This window comes from Otolemur garnettii, unplaced genomic scaffold (assembly GCF_000181295.1).
Source record: "Otolemur garnettii isolate 467f Iridium unplaced genomic scaffold, OtoGar3 scaffold00126, whole genome shotgun sequence".
NCBI lineage: Eukaryota > Metazoa > Chordata > Mammalia > Primates > Galagidae > Otolemur > Otolemur garnettii.
This window is the reverse complement of record NW_003852521.1, coordinates 2,639,125-2,658,696: the sequence shown is the minus strand read 5'-3', so window position 1 is coordinate 2,658,696 and position 19,572 is coordinate 2,639,125. Positions and strand designations below refer to the sequence as shown.

General features: G+C 39.5%; 1 protein-coding gene across 4 annotated transcripts in view; it reads right to left on the bottom strand.

The window, feature by feature from the left end:
* The window catches only part of IPCEF1 (interaction protein for cytohesin exchange factors 1), a 152,629-nt gene that overhangs the window by 92,535 nt on the left and 40,522 nt on the right, over positions 1-19,572 (bottom strand). For all 4 annotated transcript variants that reach the window (XM_023517937.1, XM_023517940.1, XM_023517939.1 and 1 more), the window contains 2 exons: positions 18,982-19,025; positions 17,885-17,939 (listed from right to left, as the gene is read on the bottom strand). The gene's annotated coding sequence lies outside the window, so the exon portion shown is untranslated. The remainder of the gene's footprint in view (positions 1-17,884; positions 17,940-18,981; positions 19,026-19,572) is intronic.

Below are 19,572 nucleotides of genomic sequence, written 5' to 3'. Positions count from 1 at the left end.
ACACATATCCACACTCATACATCAATGCACTAAGGTGGAGGGGAGTCAGAACATATTTTCAGTGAAATGTGTACAGTAACTATGAGACTTGGAATCACCTTTTTATTCCCCTATGTATTTATTTTCTATAATAAGCATTCATTTGTAGAATTAAAATGTTCAGATAAAATGATATAAATATTTTATTGACTCCTTACGGCAAGTATTTTTAGTGTGCAATTATTAAGATAATACATAATAAGCAACAGCTAGTTTGAATTCAGCAACATTTTGACTAAAGAAGGAAAAACACTGCAGAAGTTATGAGTACAAGCTTCGGATTGGACAAGGCTGGAGCTAAATCTCAATTTGGCAAATGATGAATTGGGCTAATAGCTGACATTCTGAGGCCTCAGGATTCCTTTCTGTGAAATGGTAAAGATAATAGTATTTCTATTATTGAGCACGCTAACCCTCAGGAAGAAGTTCTGTTGTAATCGAATGAGGAAATATCCTTACCATGTTCACTGCAGGGTCTAACATGTAACAAATTCTCAAGAAATTATTTTATTACCATAAAACATACTCATTCCTTACATAAGCATTTATTAAAGATCACCTATGTGTATGTTTTAAATAACATATAAAGCATCATTGTGAAACCTTTCCTGACTCTACTTAAATGGCTGATCAGCCCCTTCCCTTTAATAATATGATGGGTGAGTTTATTACATTTATTAATCAATTGGTATGTGTGAAGCACATTGATAATTTACATGCATCATGCCATGTGCTGATCAGAGTTGCTCTGTGAATAATATACGATAATTAGCCCCATTTCTTAGATGAGGAAATTTAGGCAATTTGGGTGAGGACTCTGGCATGGGAACGTGTCAGAATTCCAGCCCAGGCTACAGAGCCTGTTCTCTTCACCATCAGTACATTCCAGCTCTCCTACAAGACACGGTTCATAAATGACTCCACAGCGGCCAAGGTAATGTCACCTGACTCTGTCTCCCCAGTTGGACAATGAGCGCATTAAATGTGGTGGCCAAGCTCCATCGTCTTTATGCCCTGGCAGCTTACCCAGTGAAGCGCACAGACTGGGGAAAAGTTGTTAAAATAAAATGTTTAACTAATAGACTACGCCTTCAGATGACTTCATATCAGCAAAATTCTGAAACCTTTCACTCAGCCAGATTTCTAGAAATAAAACAAGCACCGAATTAGCAAGAGATGGTGGGAGGCAAAGAGAAAACATTCACCTCGAATTCTTCCTTTAAGCGTTGGGATTTGTCGAACCTGCACTACTCTGGCTGCTAACATTAGGCCTTTCTTGGACCTTTTATTATTATTATTAAATGATAGCTGTGTACATTAATGCAATCATGAGGTACAGTGTGGTATTTTCACACACAATTTGAAATATTTTCATCAAACTGGTTAACGTAGCCTTTGTGTCATTTTCTTAGTTATTGTGTTAAGACATTTACATTCTACTCTTAGAAAGATTCACTTGTACCCTTGTAAGATAAACCATAGAGGTGATCCTACCAATCATCCTCCCTCTACCCATCCCCCCTCCCCTCTCCCCTTTCTTGGACCTTAAGGAATCTTCCTTTTGTACATATTCTAGCTCCTTAGAACCGCAGTATGCCGTAAAGGTGTCCACACTGTCCGCACCTGTTGCTACCATCCTATTCCAAAGCACCAGCCCCTCTCTCTTAGATCACTGCCAGGGTATCCTAGCTGATATCCCCGCTTTCTCTCTGGCCATAATGGTGGGTTTTTTCCAATTCACAACTGTCCTTAAATATTCATCTCTGTCTTTAAATCCCTTATGTGCATATATAATAACCACTGGTCTTGATAAAAAGATCAGAGTCATGAAAATCTCCTAAAGGAGAGATTTTGCACTGGTGGACTCCACCTCCTCTTCAGCCCTTTCTTGGATCATTCCATGTCTCTTTTTCTCCATCTCCCTGACTCACTGGCTTTTCTAAATTCTTTGAACACATTTCTCCCTAGCTCAGAAACTGGATGCTTTTCCTCAACAGTCCTCACCCAAGATGACCTAAGCCATCGGATTCTTTAACCCTCGGGCAGAATGTCACTTAGTCAAGAAAATCTGCCCTGATCCTTGTGAGAAATCAGTCTCCTTTTATACACTTTCATATCACCTTATCTCCTATCTCTAGATGTTCTCATCTTTGCAATGATTAATTTGCAGTCTGTTCTTTAATATCTAATGCCTCACTATAAGATCCGTGTGCTCTAATGGGGGCAGCACTGTGTTTGAGCTCATCCACTTCTTTGTATAGAGGGTGATTCAATGGATATTTGTGGAGTAAATGAATTAAATATACAAACCATAAAACCAATAAGCTATAGATGAATTTCCATTAAAAAATCTATACATTCCATATTTTTGTTTAGTATAAGATTGCCATCGTGAATATCCCATGAAAAATCTCCTTCCCAGGCTGCAGGACGTGGTAATGAAACCGTGCCGATGTCAGACACTCTTCAGTCAGAGTGGGTAAAAATAATGCACACTCACTGGCCTGGGGGAGGGAGGTGGAAGGGAGAAAGCTTGACCAAGGATGCTCCTTTTGGGAGGTTATATGTGAGTGGTTCATTAATAATTTTGGAGCATTGGGACTTTGTTTCTTGAATTAGTCAACATACATAGAACCTAAAATTTTACCAAAATGATTCAAAGATAATTTGGGGCATCAAAATAATCTAATTCAACTCTTATCTCTCCTCTTCAATATAAAGTGTATAGCCATAATTTGGAACAATTTGGGAGTGAACTGGTGGTTATGGAAACACACGTCAATACATTTGATTATTTTTTATACAGTGAGAACTACTTCTCCTCACCAGGTTAACCAAAGCACACGGTATCCCTATGCTATAAGCTAAATAGACAGCTGCAAGGTTTTGATGAAAATATATCTGAAACATACGATAAATGTAGTTTGTGAAAAAGTAACTATGCTGGCAAAGAGGTCCTAAAGTAATGATTTTTTTGGTATTCTTAACTCTTTCCAAAAATGTCAGCTTAAACAAAATTCCTATAAATAAAACAGTTGAGGGTGGCGCTTGTGGCTCAGTGAGTAGGGTGCCGACCCCATATACTGAGGGTGGTGGGTTCGAACCCAGCCCCAGCCAAACTGCAACAAAAAACAGCCAGGCATTGTGGCGGGCACCTGTAGTCCCAGCTACTCGGGAGGCTGAGGCAAGAAAATCACCTAAGCCCAAGAGCTGGTGTGATACTTGGCATGTCCTTGGAAGGAGTTCAAAAGGTGCTCGATTCCCCTCTATTTACTTGCATAAAATATATCTGTGTTTACACATATAAAAATCACTAATACAAATAGAATTGGTTCTGAACTCTATTTCTAGCAATAAATAATATTTGTCCGTGAGTACATTACATAATTAAAGAGAAAAGTGTCCTCTGTCTCATTAAGTGATGCATATTAAATAAAATTGTTATCTCTTTTATTTAATCATTATTGGTTCAATAATGTTGCCTGATAATTATGTACCAATAATAATTCTAATAATCACTTACTTCAAATTAAATCTTTTTTGGCTTAAATGATTTTCTCACCAAAAGGTTAGGGCTTTTTTTTTTTTCTTTTTTCTTGGTTTTTTTTTTTTTGAGACAGAGCCTCAAGCTGTCTCCCTGGGTAGAGCACAGTGGCATCACAGCTCTCAGCAACCTCCAACTCCTGGGCTTAAGCAATTCTCTTGCCTCAGCCTCCCAAGTAACTAGGACTACAGGTGCCCGCCACAATGCCCAGCTTTTTTTTGGTTGTAGTTGTCATTGTTGTTTGGCAGGCCCAGGCTGGTTTCAGACCTGCTAGCTCTGGTGTATGTGGCTGGTGCCTTAGCCACTTGAGCTATAGGTGCTGAGCCAAGGTTAGCATTTTTTAAATTAATATCAATTTAAATACAGAGGATGCCAAAAAATGTATACAGGTTTTAAGGGAAAAAGCTATTAAAATTGTAATACAGTTATAAGAGAATGAGACTCTGTCTCAAAAAAATTTTTCAAGCATAAAAATATTATATAATAGTATGTAAATCCATGAGATAGTAGAATGAATTTATGAGTTCCAGGAAGAATGAAAATGATGTAAAATTCACAAGTCCTACAGATTACTTTTTTGGGGAAAAAAAAAAACGATAAGGGAGATGTAATCTTTTATGCCATTAATATTTGCAACATGCCAGAAACTATGTCTCCTTCAACTACACAAGCAATGAAAACTTAAGGTGGACATTTAAAGTATAAGAGGGTTTGTGAGGGTTCCAAGTTATTTTATGAGTGCAAAACAAAACAAAAAAAAATGTGTCTTAAAACTACTGCACTAATGCATGTGTGTTACAGTAAGATTTAAGTTTAAATCCCAACTCTGCCACTTGTTAAAGAAACTTATGGGAATCATTGAATTTGTCTGATGAGCAGATACCCCATCTGTTAATAATCACAACAAACTCAGAGGGTTCTGTGAGACTTAAATGAAACACCATATGAGAAACACAGAGGGCATAGTACATGCTCAGTAAGTGGTGGCAATTACCTAGAAGGAGAGTAATCACTAGAAATTACCTTGGTATATAAAAGTCTTCTTCCTAATGGAATTAGAACACAACCAGAGGGTTTGAACAAGTGTGATACTCAGTTTCATCAAATCAAATAGCTTTCACACTTCAAGGATGATTAAACTCCCTCGCTGGCTCTCCCAGCGACATTTTTGCTGTCTCGTTTCAGAGTTTAAGGGAATGGTTATCTGTAGTATATTTAAGACAATGTCTTTAAAGAACAATTTCTTTCTTCTTTTTTTTGAGACAGAGTCTCACTATGTTGCCTTCAGTAGAGTGCTGTGGCATCACAGCTCACAGCAACCTCAAACTCTTGGATTTAAGCAATTCTCTTGCCTCAGCCTCCCAAGCAGCTGGGACTACAGGAGCCCGTCACAATGCCTGGCTTTTTGTTGTTGTTGTTGCAGTTGTCATTGTTTAGCTGGCCTGGGCTAGGCTCGAACCCACCAACCTTGGTGTATGGGGCCAGAGCCCCATTCACTGAGCTACAGGCACCTAGCCTAGAGAACAATTTCTTAACACACCACAATGTGAGACACTGCCAAATGGATAAAATTATCAATATTTTTTAAGTTTGTGAAATGAAAATAAAATGCATTCTTGATCAACTCTGGGGCTGAAAAGTAGAAAACAGGTTTCATTATCAAATGAATAAGAGTTAATTTCAAGAAAGAGATTTATCCTTCATATATACAAATGAAGAATCATTCCATTTTGTTTTAGGCATGAACAAAATGCATGCTTCTTAAACCAAGTATATTCTAGCAAATTTAGAAATCATTTGGTAAGTTTATTAAGACAGAAATATAGACTCCAGTCCTATATCATTTAAAAACCAGTAAATAAAGCAGGAATATCAATATGCAACAAATGCTCTGTTGATAATCTAGTATAATTGATACTTTTTTTTAAGCTCCAAGAAAAAAATTTTGCTGAATGGATTTATAGCTTCAATTGATCCAAAAGTAACTGCCTTGGTTATTCCCCAACAGACATTATAATCTTTGGAATGAAGCAAAATAAGCACCTAATGTTTGAAACATCTTGAAAAGAAGATGCTTTATTATAATTTAGAGACGATTTTCCAATTGAAATAAGATATGTCTCTGTTTGATGCTCTTTTTCACAAGGCCTTCAGGGAAAACAAAACCATTCTGAACTAAAATGTTTAAAACCCATGGATTAATTCATTACTCGTTCATCCTTTAAAATTAAAACACCTACGTTTGACATTATCAGAGCAGCAAATGGATTGACAGAAGATCTATAAACACTGGCAAACATAGTGCATTAGTCTTAATCCACAAAGAGCTAAAAACAAAACAGAAGGTGTTGGTCATTCTGTGGCAGAAGTCTCAGTCATCCACAGCACGGAATAGATGTGACACCAACATCTTCTGCTAAATGACAACCCCTCAAGCAAGACCATGGAAAGCAGAAAAGAATATGCATCTTTGCTCATATATGAAAGCAAAAGACAAGAAATAATCCATTGGTTTTGCCAATTAGCTGGAAATATTCCTGTCAAGACAGGGCAGGAGAGAAAAAAGCAAATACAGGCTGACTAGGAGCATGCGTAAGGTGACACCATAGGGGGTGGAGGTGGGGTAGGAAGTTATTACTTTGTCCAGGAAATTTATGAAAGGGAAAATGGCTTTATACAAATTATTTCAAGCTTTATTCTTTTATCATAATTAGATATCTAATTTATCATTCTTTTCTAATTTATCAGAATTTGTCATTCTGATTCCAATCACTTCTACCTGCTTTAAAAACTTCTCGTTCTTTCTTTCTCTTTCACTTATTTTCTCTTTTTGATTGTTGTCTTTTCCAGTCATTTTATTACATTTCTCTTCAGTTTTCTCTCCACTTTGACGATAAATTGCCAGATGGTTTTAAGAACCGGAGCTTTTTTTAAACAGAGAAACTATGATGCCTAAAATGACTTTATTCTCAACACCAGGAACATGGTGTGACGCGTCGTCTGAGGAGACTGGCAGGCCTCTTCCCAAGTTTCCCTGCATGCATTCCCACATGAGCTGTCAGCTCTGACAATCAAGGCTCAGACACACAAAATCCACAAATCTAGGGGAGAGAAAAACCTTTCAGCCAATAACGTCAATCTTTGCTCCCAGGGGACCTCTTTATCCTAATAACTACCAGGTGGCAAACTGCAAGCTCCCTTGAGTCCCTTATCCAGGGCCCCACCTTCAGGGTCTCTTGTCCCTCTGTGGTCTCCAGAACTAAAAATTTCTACATATGTCTGGGCCCACAGCAAGCCCTTAGGCTGGAGCAGGTGGAGATCTGTGGCGGGCCATACCCTAGTCTATTCTCCGCCACCCAGCGCCCCATGTTCGTTGTCCCTGTTAAGGTGCTCTCCCTTCTCCAGCATGTGGGTTTCACCAGGGCCTCAGAGACCACAGCACTTGTTTCTACGGAGCTGACTTTGTTAGGCTTGTCTTGAATTCCCTGCCTGTTGGACTGGGAGAACAATGGTTTCCACTAGCCCTCTAAAGCAGGGCCTCACGCTGACTTTCAGCTATTCAAATTTATTTATATAGGCAAATTTATTTATATAAGCATATTTGCATGCACACATGTGCACGTGCACGCACACACACACCCCTTGTGGCAGCCTTTGTTCAGTTTTGCCAATGCAGATAGAATGTACCCTCACCTCTGCCTCCTTGTGGGCTAACTCAAGATCCAGGGAATGTTGAAGAGCCAGTCATTCTGTTACAACAGCAAAAGAGCTATATGCTTAGGTACAACTTTAAGGGATTGTGATAGAAACCCTAGGAGTCATCTCAGAGGTGTGTACTGGCCTCAAGGTCAGCAGAAAAGGGACGCCAGGTCCATAAGGAGGCCACAGGCAGCATCAGTAGCCCCCTGCCCCTGCATGGCATCAGTTACTAGGCCACTCCAGTGGGTCCTGCAACCACACCCTGTTCCTACCAAATCCCGACTGTGGTGGCCCCTGAGTAAAGCACCAGCTTCCTAGCTGATTCCCTGCCAGCCTGGGAGTAGGAGAGCAGGGCCAGGCAGGAGTAGCCAACGATGGCTCTTATCTTTCTGCAACTTGCACCCCTCAACTTCTCCCCATGAATCGCAATTATATTTTTTTCTCTTTAGAAAATAGTTTTTCTGCTTGGTGATATTTGGAGAGTGTGTACCCTGCCCCTAAAGGAGCCATTCACTTTACTCCAACTTTGCAAAACAAAGCTCCCCTCAACAAACTCTTTACACCAAACATAATAGCGATGCCCCATGCTGCAAGGACCCCTCACCTATTCCCACAAGAGCACAGCCGAAAAAGAGAAAAACAATTGTAAAAGCTGCCAGCACCCTACACCTGTTGCTCTGGATTTTTAGCCAAAACTCCTCCTTTGTCTGGCTACTTTTTCATTAGAAAATTACATTTTCATGGGCCTTATGATTTTGCAAAGGTAGTTCCGAAGGGCTAGTCAGGAGAGGTAGAGACCACAGGAGCCAAAGTTCTGTGAGAATGACGGAAAAGGCTGCCTTCACCAAGGAGAGAGTGACATCCCTGGGAGGCTATTAAAGTGATATTCAGTCCAATTATTGCCAAATATCATTATGGGAGTCTTCACAACAACGCTGTGAAGTAATAATCCTTGTGCTGATGAAGAAACTTACAGAAGGAGCAGGCAGACTCAGCAGGACAGTTACAGAGCTGGCGAGTTACAGAAGCAGCATCTGAATGCAGATCTTTAAGCTCCAAGTCCAGGGTCTTCTGTTCATCGGCAGTGCTGTCTCATAACGATCTTTGCCATTTCCATATTTCCTTAGCACTGAACTTGTTTGCAAACAGTCGATCTCATTATGTTCTTGCAGAATGAATGCGTCGAAGAATTCTTTCAGTTACTCCGGGGCCACACACACACTGAGCGCCTACTATCTATTGATTTACATTGACCCTCAAACAACTTAAGGACAAGTTAGAGGGGATAAGCTATTTACCAAATTTGGACAATTCAGAAGAGAAGTAACATGACTCACAGTTATAATGTGTCTGCTCAAAGGGCTACCCACGGTCACAGACCAGCTGCCACCGGGAGGGTTGGAAGGGTCTGGTGAGCAAGATGTTGCTCTCAGAAAGAGACACGGGAGAGGCAAACACAGCTTGGTTTGAAATTTCACATCCTAGCAGATGCTCTGTTCATAAAGAACGTGGGGCTGGTTCCTGATCAGAATCCTGAACGGACAGGCTTCCATCTGCTTCATCTTGCAAGCAACACAGGCACAGAGACCCGAAATTTTGCATCTGCTAGACAATTCTGGGTTAGTGTCTCCAAATGTCTAAAGCAAGAGTGAGAGATGTCGGTTAAAATACACCTATGTATTCTTTAGCAATAACTACGAAATTAAAGTCATTCTTAAATACCCGCCAAAACTGACATATTTGTTGACAAACTCCACACAAGCTAACGCCTTTAGGAATAGATCAGCTTTCTCTGCAGTCACAACATGTATGCAGAGACACCTAGTGGAAAAACATGTAACTACAATATGAGCTTGACTAAAAATTAGAACCTCATTCCAACTCCCTCATTTGATGTTCTTTTGATTTCAATAGAGCATATTTGAAACTATTGGAATCATAAACTCCCCAAAGTATTTTCTGCAAGAAAATTTTGCTCCTGTTTCTCCAGGAAGTGTTTTCTCTTTTACTTTTTTCTTTGTTTTAATTAACTATCTGACTGTGTATAGAGTCCTGAGGAGAAATATAAAAATTACAGTTTCTTGAAATTGGTCAGCCATTTTCTTCACCTCTGCCTGAACACATGTGTGCTTATTTTTTGTTTCCATCCCTTTATAGACCTTGTCAGATTTTCCACTGGTCTTTAGGTTGTTTTTTCTTGCTTCTAATTAGTTAAAGCCAAAGACTTCTTTCTTTCCCCAGCCAGCTTCCTGTGGTCCACCAGCTTCCTGTGGTCCACCCACTCTCATCATTCCATCCTCACTTTCTCGGGCGCACATCACCTCCACACCGTCCTCCACCCACATCCTCACCTCCCACTCGCACCTGCACCTGCCACTCTCACTCCCGCCCCAGATAACTGCATCTCACCTCAAAAGTCATCCTCTGCTATCACACAATATGAGGAAGCATCTATTTTTTTTTCTTTACTCTGTAATACCAACATTGATCTGTCAAAAGTTTAGGTTAGAAATTGGTTTTTAATTAAATAGATATGTTTAATTGCAATTATGACTTTGAGGGTTCAAACTCATAGGATTTTAAATCTAGAAGGGAAATATGAGGTCTTCTGTGCTGGGAAGCACCAAGCCCCAGGGAGAGACCCAGAAGAATGAGAAGCTGAGGGACTCCAAGACTCCATACAGGTGGATGAAAAGTGATCTTACCTAGATTCACAAGCCCTGGCCGACGTCCCTAACTGACACAGCTAAAGCCATACAAATGGAAGATGAAGCGCCACACCAAGCCCTCCCCAAATTCCTGTCACGAGCAAATCTAAGAGTCCTCCTGCCATGTTCAGTAAGGAGGTCCTTACTTCCTCCGTCACAGGTTTAACAGCAATATATTGAAATCTTTTCCTTTGATATTGAGAACAAATCAGATATACTCTTTGTCATTTAACAAGTCTGTATTGGAAATACTGGGGAAAATCTAGTAAAATGTATACTGATTAAAAAGTAAGGAGTTAAGGCTGTCGATATTTTCACATTATGTTACTTTACATGTAGAGAGAATCCACACATGAATTAGTAAAAGTAACCGGTGCACACAGGAAGGTTGCCACATACAAAGCCATATCTATCAACCAAAGTCAGTAACATTTCCATATGCCAGCAACGATTTGAAAATTAAATTTCTAAGATTTTGTCTTGGCCACATCATAAAATTTCAAATACATTAGAAGGAATCTAATAAAAGATGTATAAGATTTTTATGAAAAAATCTGTAAAACATTGTTGACAGCCAGAACTAAGGAAGATCCAAGTAAATGGAAGGGTAAGTTGTGTTCATTAACTAGGCAACTCAGTATTGTAAAGATGATTTTAGTGATTTTTCCTGTGCTGTTATTTTTATTATTCTGTGGTCATAAGGTTGTTATACCAACTTTTTTCTCCTAGAAATGTGTCTTGCCTTTTATATTAGATCTACAATATACACACAATTGATTTTTGATTATGGTCTCATCTGAGGGCCAAGGTTCATTTTTTAAATTAATAACCAATTGTCTCAATATCATTTATTGAAAATAATTTCATTTCCTGACTGGTCTCTAACCATAATAGAAAAATATAAATTGGAACACATTAAAACTAAGTAGTCTCATTCACCAAAGACAATCTTAGGGACTGCAAAACAGGCAAATTGAATGAGAAGAGAAAGGTGCAACGCATAGAACCTGACCAAGGCTGTGGATCCAGAATATGTAAAGAACTCCTACAAATCAATGAGGAACAGGAGGAAAACCAAAGGGGGAAAAACAAGAGAAGACTCAGTAGGCATTTCACAAAGGAGGATTATCAATTACCTGATATACAAATGAAAGCTCTTTGACTTCATTACCCTTCAGAGAAATGCAAGGCCACACTACAAGGAAACAACATTCAACACCCCCCAAAATGGCGAAATTTTAAAGGATTGACACTGCCAAATGTCAGCAAGTTTGTAGAGCCAAATAACCAGTACTGGTGGGAAACCATTTTTGGAAAACCAGCAATATCTTCTAAAGTTGATCACATGCACAGTCTATGCCTCAGATATGCACGTGTACAGTGAAAACATGTAAGGACACTTCTATTCACTTTATTAATAGCTAGAATGTTAGCAACAACCCAAACGTCCATCAACAGGAATGCGAATGAATCAATTGTGATATAGTAGACAAGACACTACTTAGCAATAAAAAAGAAAAAAACTACTTCTATCCACAGTGCAATTACAACAAGAGAAAGAAACCAGACACAAAAGAACACGGACAATATGATTCCATTTATAGAAAATTATAAAGCAGCAAAACTCAATGGTAGTGTTTAGGGAAGTGTACTTGGGTCATAAAATCATGAAGGACTGCAAGGACACGATGGTCACGGCAGGAGAGAGTTTGTCTTTGGAAGGAAGTCAGGGATGATTTTTGGAAGGGACACAAGAGGGGACTTGGGGGTCTCAGAAGCATTCTTTTTCTTGACTCAAGCAGTAGTTACAAGAGTTTGCGCTTTATGATAAATTATCCAGCTATTTAAGTTTGTTTTATATACTCCAATGAATGTATGTTACATCTCAGAATAAATATTTATAAAAGCAGGAGTTAGCAATGTGTTATCTAAAAGAGGAAACACAGAAAACCAAGTTACAGAAGGTTAAAAATAAAAAGACAGAAATGGATACTCAGGTTAATGTACCCCAAAAGGATGCTGTAGCGATATTTTTTAGTATCTGAAAAAATGAAATGCATGGCAAAAATGTACGTACGAGAGAAAGATGTTATCATTTGTTTTTAAAAAGTCAGGAAGCGTAGCCTTCATAAACATACAAATACATTGCCTTAAAATACATCAAGCAACTATGAGCCATAGAAGCAGAGAGAAAGAAAGAAATAGAAATAAATAATTCAGCAATTACAGCTGAAAATTATAGCACACGTCCCCCAGGAATCAATAGTGCCAAAAGACAAAAAGTAAACAGAGGCACCAATGACCCAAAGGACACAAATTAGTAAATTCAGCCTACTAGATACAGAGAACTCGATCTACACTTGGAGAAACAAAGAATATGCACAAATTGTCTATTGTGAAAAAGTGGCAAAGTATTGAATTACAAAGGAAGCCTTAGTAAATTTCCCAGACTCGATTTAATACAGATTATGTTCTTTGGTTAATAAAGGATTAACTATAGAAATTAACAATGCAGGCACAGTTTAAAAAATTCTATACATGTGGAAATTAGATTTCTTACTGCCAAAGAATTTTAGGTTAAAGAGAAAATAAGGTGGGAAGTATTTTATATTTTGATAGATAAAGAAATAGAATCTATCACCACTAAAAACACATTGTAAGAATTTTAGGGGACATGGCTAGAGCATCTTGAAAGAAAAATTTATACCTCTGATACATTTATCAAAGACAAGAAAGAATGAAAACAAATAAGCCAAGGGCTTAGCACAAAGTGAGAACAGTAGGCAAAAGAGAAATGATAAAAAATAAAGGCACAAATCAATGAAATGGAAAAATCTAGAGAAGATTATTAAAACCAAAAGCTAGTTCTGGGGAGGGGGGAGATTAATAAAATAGAATTCCAGAAAGACTAATGAGGAGGAAAAGCTAGATACCAATAAAAACTTCCAGGTTACAACCCTCAACCTGACAATAATGTCTAAATTCAAAAATTTCATTTAGATGCAAGGAAAAAATTAAGAAAAAATTTCACACTATAGAGATATTGCCAGACAATCCATCCTGCAATCCTGCTTTCTTAGAAAGAAAAGAAGAAATATTCTTTGCCCAAGTCTCTTATTTTTGCATACATTGGTCATTGGAAGTAAAATATCTAATTGAAATTAGAAACAAATTATTTGGGAAATCAGAGAAAATTGTTTCCCTCACAATGTTTCTAGGCACAATCATCTAACATGTAAAGACCATTATAACATATAAAGACAATTATGCACACTTGAAATGCAATTCATTTTTGTCTTCCAGTTTTAGGGACTGAAAATATGACAGTGAACACAACTCTACTCTCCACGATGCACAGTAGAGTTCAGCAGTGAAGTGACTGTCAGAACCAGTAAGACTCCATGGAGGTGAGACAGGAGGTCGGACACCTGCTGCTTCGGAACCAGGTGGAGGAGCCCTTGGAGGACAAAAGGAGCTTGGTGCAGGGGCTCTGTCACAGACGCTCCAGTGGGTAAAGCTGGAAACCAGGAGCCAATCTAGCCAGCCACTGGGAGTGGGGTAGGGGCAGGGGCTTCAGTGAAAAAATTGTACCAATCCCCATCACTTCCCCATGAGAAAAAGTGTCTTTGATGGAATCAATGGGAGAAAGAAAACTTGCTTTAGGAAAGAAAAAACCAAAAACCAAAAAAAAAAAAAAAAGTTCGTGTCTCATAGGATTTATATTTCATGGGGGTAGATAATTAACAAGATCATTATATAAAATAAATAGTATATCAGGTGGAGATAAAAGAAGAAAAATAAACTACAGAAGATTATTTTACGTAGATGGACAGGGACAGTCTCACTATGTAGCTGACATCTGAGTCTTGAGAGAGGTCGAGGAACAGCCTATGGGTCTGCAGGGGGCGACTTTGTCCAGAGAACGTCAGAGTGAAGGCCCCGAGCTGGGGTTGGAGAGTGTGTGGCTTGGGTAAGACACAGCAAGGTGGCCAGCAAGGCTGAGGCCGTGTGCACGTGGGAGGAGATGGGTGAGGAGTCAGGGGAGGATGGACCACGCAGATAGAGCACTAGCGGTGCATGTGGTCAGGAGTACGCGGAGCACCCTGCTCATCCCCTTCACCACGACAACCAACTCGGAAAGAGGACATGAACTAACTAATGCAAGCTACTCTGGAAATTCTGCTGAAATGCTGGGAAAGAGACTTGTCCTTTTTTCCTGGACTGTTAGCTGGGAATGCACCGCACACCTGGCATTGGCAGTGGCCTTTGGGTGACCTGGTGGGAGACTAGATGTAGAATGAAGCCAAAACATCAAGAAGCAGAGCCCAGAGGGTTGGAAGAAAAATCTATGCCACAACACGTTCGCCCAGGCATACTCTTTAAAATGTGCACCTGATACCTCCTGTCAATGTTCAGAATTACAGAGAGATAAGGGAAATCCTAAAAGTTGACCAATAGGATGGGCAGGTACCATCTATAAGGAAACAAGCAAAGAATGATGTCAAATTTCTCATGGGCAGCATGGGGTGCTGAAGGACGTGGGGACAACACCTTTGAATTTCTGAGTGAAGGCAAATTTGTGCATAAAGTTCTAGATCCAGTCAAACACAATCAAGTGTGAGAGCAAAATAAACACATTTTTAGACGTGTTTTTTTTTATTATTCCTTAGGTGCCCTATGTGAAAAAGCTGAGCACATAATTTACAAAAAGAATGTACTAATAAATTACAGGCAATCTACTGAAACTGGTCAAATACAGTTTCATTTTCTCAGTTTGGTATCTCCTGAAATGATTTTACAGTCGATCCTCGCTGTATTGGGAGTTACTCTTAATTTCAAATAATGGTTTTATTGAAAGGGGAAAAAAACTAAGTACTATTTACGATACAAATAAAATCTACAAACATATGAGGGCTAAAATATTACTAGACATTATTCTTTTTCCCCCACTATGTCACCCTCAGTAGAGTGCTGTGGAGTCACAGCTCACAGCAACCTCAAACTCTTGGGCTTAAGCGATTCTCTTGCCTCAGGCTCCCAAGTAGCTGAGACATTTTTCCATTGTGATTATAACTATACTTTCACAAATTCCTTCTCAATAATCCTTGTTAGGTTCATTCTTGTCTGAAGTCGGTAAGTAAAATCTGTGAAGTTGTTTTAAAAATATTAAAACAACTTACCTACCTAGTAAAACCTGAGGAACTGTAAGTATGACTGATTTAGGAAGAAAACTTGTTGCCTGTAGATACTGACGGCAAAAAATTGATGAAATTTACAGCAAATTTCATCAAAGAAGAAATTCCTAGTGCTTTCTGTATTTAATTCTCCTCCCTTCCCTGGTACCCCAGGAAGACCTCCCACCCCTCACAGTTAGAAGAGGCCATCGGAATGGTTCTGGCCACTGGGGTCTGGGCAGAGGTGACGCCTGTCACTTCCTGGCCTGGCAAACCCTAAAGCTACCTATTGACAGGGCAGTGCCCTGGGTGGTAAAGCTTCCATTAGCTTGCGTCCCTGAATGACTGTGTGGAGTAGAGGGGCCTTGCCCTCCCCGCCAACCTCCACTGAACGTGTAGGGGAATAAGAGAAAGAAGTTTGCTGTTGTAGGCACTTAGCCTAACGCAGCCAAGTTAAGGATGCCTTGTTTCTCATGAATTATTAACAAAACTCTTTTCTAAACCTCCGTAAGTTTTGTTTAAATTTTTTCTGTATAAACTGACATATACCCAAGGTAGGTAGATACCTTTTTAACATTTTGGTTGGAAGGTGATTTTATTAGGGAAGACGCTGGCATCTCTACCGAGGATAATGAACTAAGGCAAAATGAAAACACCTGGCAACAAGAAAGCCTTTGTCCCTGGGTAAGCCTGTTCCTCTCCTCCCTTTCCTTCACTGTCTACAAACAATAAATGTGCAAGATTTTCTAGGAAAATGTCTTGTTCATTTGTGGAAATAACCTTAGAGGATTTTGCAATTTTTCAGCTAATACCTCTTCATTCTTGGAATTAGGTTCTTCCCCTTAGAAAGCTATATATAGACTCGGTGCCTGTAGCTCAAGCAGCTAAGGCACCGGCCACATACAACAGAGGTAAAGAGTTCAAGTCCAGCCCGGGCCTGCGAAACAACAATGACAAGTACAACCAACAGCTGGGCACCTGTGGTCCCAGCTACTTGGGAGGCTGAGGCAAGAGAATCACGTAAGCCCAAGAGTTGGAAGTTGCTGTGAGCTGTGATGCCAGGGCACTCTACCCAGGGTGACAGCTTGAGACTCTGTCTCAAAGAAAGAAAGAAAGCTATATCTACAGTTATGAAAGAAAAATTTTAAAAGCATTAATATTATTAACCAGGAAAATAGTAGCTCAAATGTTAACCTCCTCTCTAAAAAATTTGAAAAGATTGCAGATTCCATTTTCAAAGAATGAGCTCCATACAAGCCTCCTTTCAACTCGCCAGTCCTTTGTAATCCAGTTGTCATCATTCCTGTCCACACTGTTATGTTTTGTGCAAAAAAAATAACAAAACCCTGTGAGCCGGTAAGAAGAAAACCTATGGGTCATCTATTTCTTTGCTGTCAGCACACAAGATTTTAATATAGAATTTGTTTTAAAATAAGCCAAGAAATCCTGGGAGTCTGAGTAGTTTCTCAATTAGAGGAATGAGGCTTGGCCCCACATGTTTCTGTTCTGGAAAAATATCTATTGACACCCTGAATCGCTTAGTAACATAAATCAAAATTAAGTAGTTCTTAGAACATAACTTTCATAAGCACAGCAAGTAAAAAATAATAGGAAAAATATAGCTTTATGTTCAGAATGCATTAACATAAAACTTTACAATATTTACTGTCCAACAGAAATATGTCAAAATAATTAGACAAGTATTTTGTACTTAAGAATTCTGTGCTGCTGGCTCACTCCTATAATCCCAGCACTCTGGGAGGCCGAGGAGGGCAGATTGCCTGCGCTCACAGGTTGGAAACCAGCCTAAACTAGAGCAAGACCCTGTCTCTAAAAATAGTTGGGCATTGTGGCAGATGCCTGTAATCTCAGCTACTTGGGAGGCTGAGGCAAGAGGATTGCTTGAGCTGAAGAATCTGAAGTTGCTGTGAGCTGTGACACTACAGCATGCTACCCAGAGCGACAAAGTGAGACACAGTGAATGAAAAAAAAAATCTGTGAAGAACTTAAAATAATCACATGGCCAGAAATTTAGGCCCATGTGAATGAAAACCAAATATGAACGTTCGTTCCCACCACACACACTCTAGGAACTGTGCCTGTAATCTGAGTATATCAGAGTGACTAGGTAAGCAAGATGCCCTCACCACTGCTTAATGACAATAATAAAGATGAAACTTGGTAACATACTTTTACATCAGGGAGGAAGACACTGTTATCCTAGTAGCTGGTTCAAGGATTTCTCTTAAGAGAACATTGGGCGTTGCTAGAAAAATCTCACACCAAGCCCCTCTGCCATCAAGTCCAAGATCCAGAAAGTGTCTGCCGTGCGCAGAAAGGGTTGTGTGAGAGGCTGAGAGGCGGCTGGGGCAAGGGGCCTGAAGATTCACAGCGGTGACACCACAATGGCATTTTAAGTGGGAAGCAGCAAAGAACCCGAGTTGCCTTCATGTTGGCTTTGGGTGGAACCACAGCAGTCCGTAAACACACTCATTCGGGGCAATTCCATAGGCAACCAGTCCTGAGAACCACCAGTGAAAAGCATCCCTTAAAATTCCTCAACAAAACATCGACTTTCGTGGTAAATAAAACCTTCTCTCTGCCACGGACAGCCATGTGGGCACCTCGGCTAGCTCAGCAGTCAATGTGCAGCTTTTGTGCTCTTGCGGAAACATAGGAATCTGTATAGTCAAAGACATCTGAATGGCTAAGGTACTCACCAGAACTAATTGGGATGTGAATGAGTTGGACAACCAGGATGCTGGATTTTCATAACTACAGGAGGAAAAAGAGAAGGGCAAGTCACGAAAAGGCACCCCAGTGACTAATGGATTAAGAGGAACAATGTTTCGAAGACGGTTTAACATAATTGAAAATGGTAGAAAGTGAACACTGTGGAAAGTAATGAGCCGTGCCTGTGGCTCAAGGAGTAGGGTGCCAGCCGCATATACCAGGGGTGGCGGGTTCAAGCCCGGCCCTGGACAAAACTGCAAAACAAAATAATGAGTACCCCCTGGGTCAAAGAAAAATAATAGCATTTAAACTAATATGATAAGACTTTGGGAAAAATTACTACAATGTCAGTTACATCCATAGAGTCACAAAGACATGTCCCTTTGATAGACAGCAGGGAAAACAACATGTCCTGTGAATCCCCAAGAAAGTTTTTAGCATTATGTTTTATGTTTAAAAAGAATTAAATCAAAGAAGAGATGGATATCCCAGTGAGGAGCTAAGATACATAATTGTCTTAAAATCACTTTATAAACAGAAAATAAAAGGAATAACAAGCAGAATTACACACATATTTACAGAACCCCAGGCTTGCCTAGATCGTTAGGGATAAACTTGAGAGGTACAACATCTTAAGATTATTTTACTTTTCTAGTATAATTATTAAGTAGAAATATTTTATTATAGTTATTAATAAGTTCAGATCAGTAAGGGCCCCACTTATAGAACATTCAAGTTATATTGGGGCGTCAACACACACAGTTGCTTACAAAATAGATTCCTCACACCATTATAGTTCGGTGGCCCTTTGATAGTTATGGTATGTTCCTTACCCTGGGGGGGGGTCAATTCATGAAGTAAATAAATAAATAATTTTAATAAACAACCCCCTCCCCTGAAAAGCACTCTCCAGAGGACCCAGTATAGTTGGTAATGTATCAATACTATTAACGTCCTTCTGCGTAAATCCTAGCCTAGGGTTAGACACGTCTAGGCTCTGGTTCACAAATTAAGAGTTCAGGCCCTTAGGGTCACAAATACCCCTGAGAGAGAGAATTTGGTTTAAGAGTTTTCAATTACATACCAGAAAGTTATGAATTTCCTTGGTCCAATTCTGTCGTCTCCGACCTTTAAAAAGAAAAGCAGACAGCCTGTTATGAGATTTGTGCCGGTGCTCAGTCTCCTAGGAGGAAATGAGAATCCAACCACGTGGAACCCAAGGAAGGGCAACAGAGTAGTAGAGTAAGCTGGTCGTCGTGATAGCTCCCAGTGTCTCTCTCAGAGAATGAGGAAGTTCTACCTCTTAGGAAAGAAAAACTGGGTACTAAGTTACTGGGTAATCATTAAACCGAGATCCCCCAAATTGAATGTTTTCTAAAAGATAAAGTGAAAATAAGGTTCTGACCCCTTGACAACTACCCAGGTTACCTTTTTATCTCACTTTTAAACGCCATGAAAGGTGTGCATGGGGGTTGAGAACTTCCATCTCTTTTGCAAAATATTTCACCTTAGTCATAAGAATCTCATTTATCGCCTAAAAGCATAAATTTATGAATATGCAAAATCTTCTTTTTTTAATGTATAGATTTGTATCTCACAGTAAAAATAAGATGGTGGAAAAACATGATTTGTAAGGGACATGTTTTAAGGTCTGGTTTTTTTTTTTTTTTTTTTT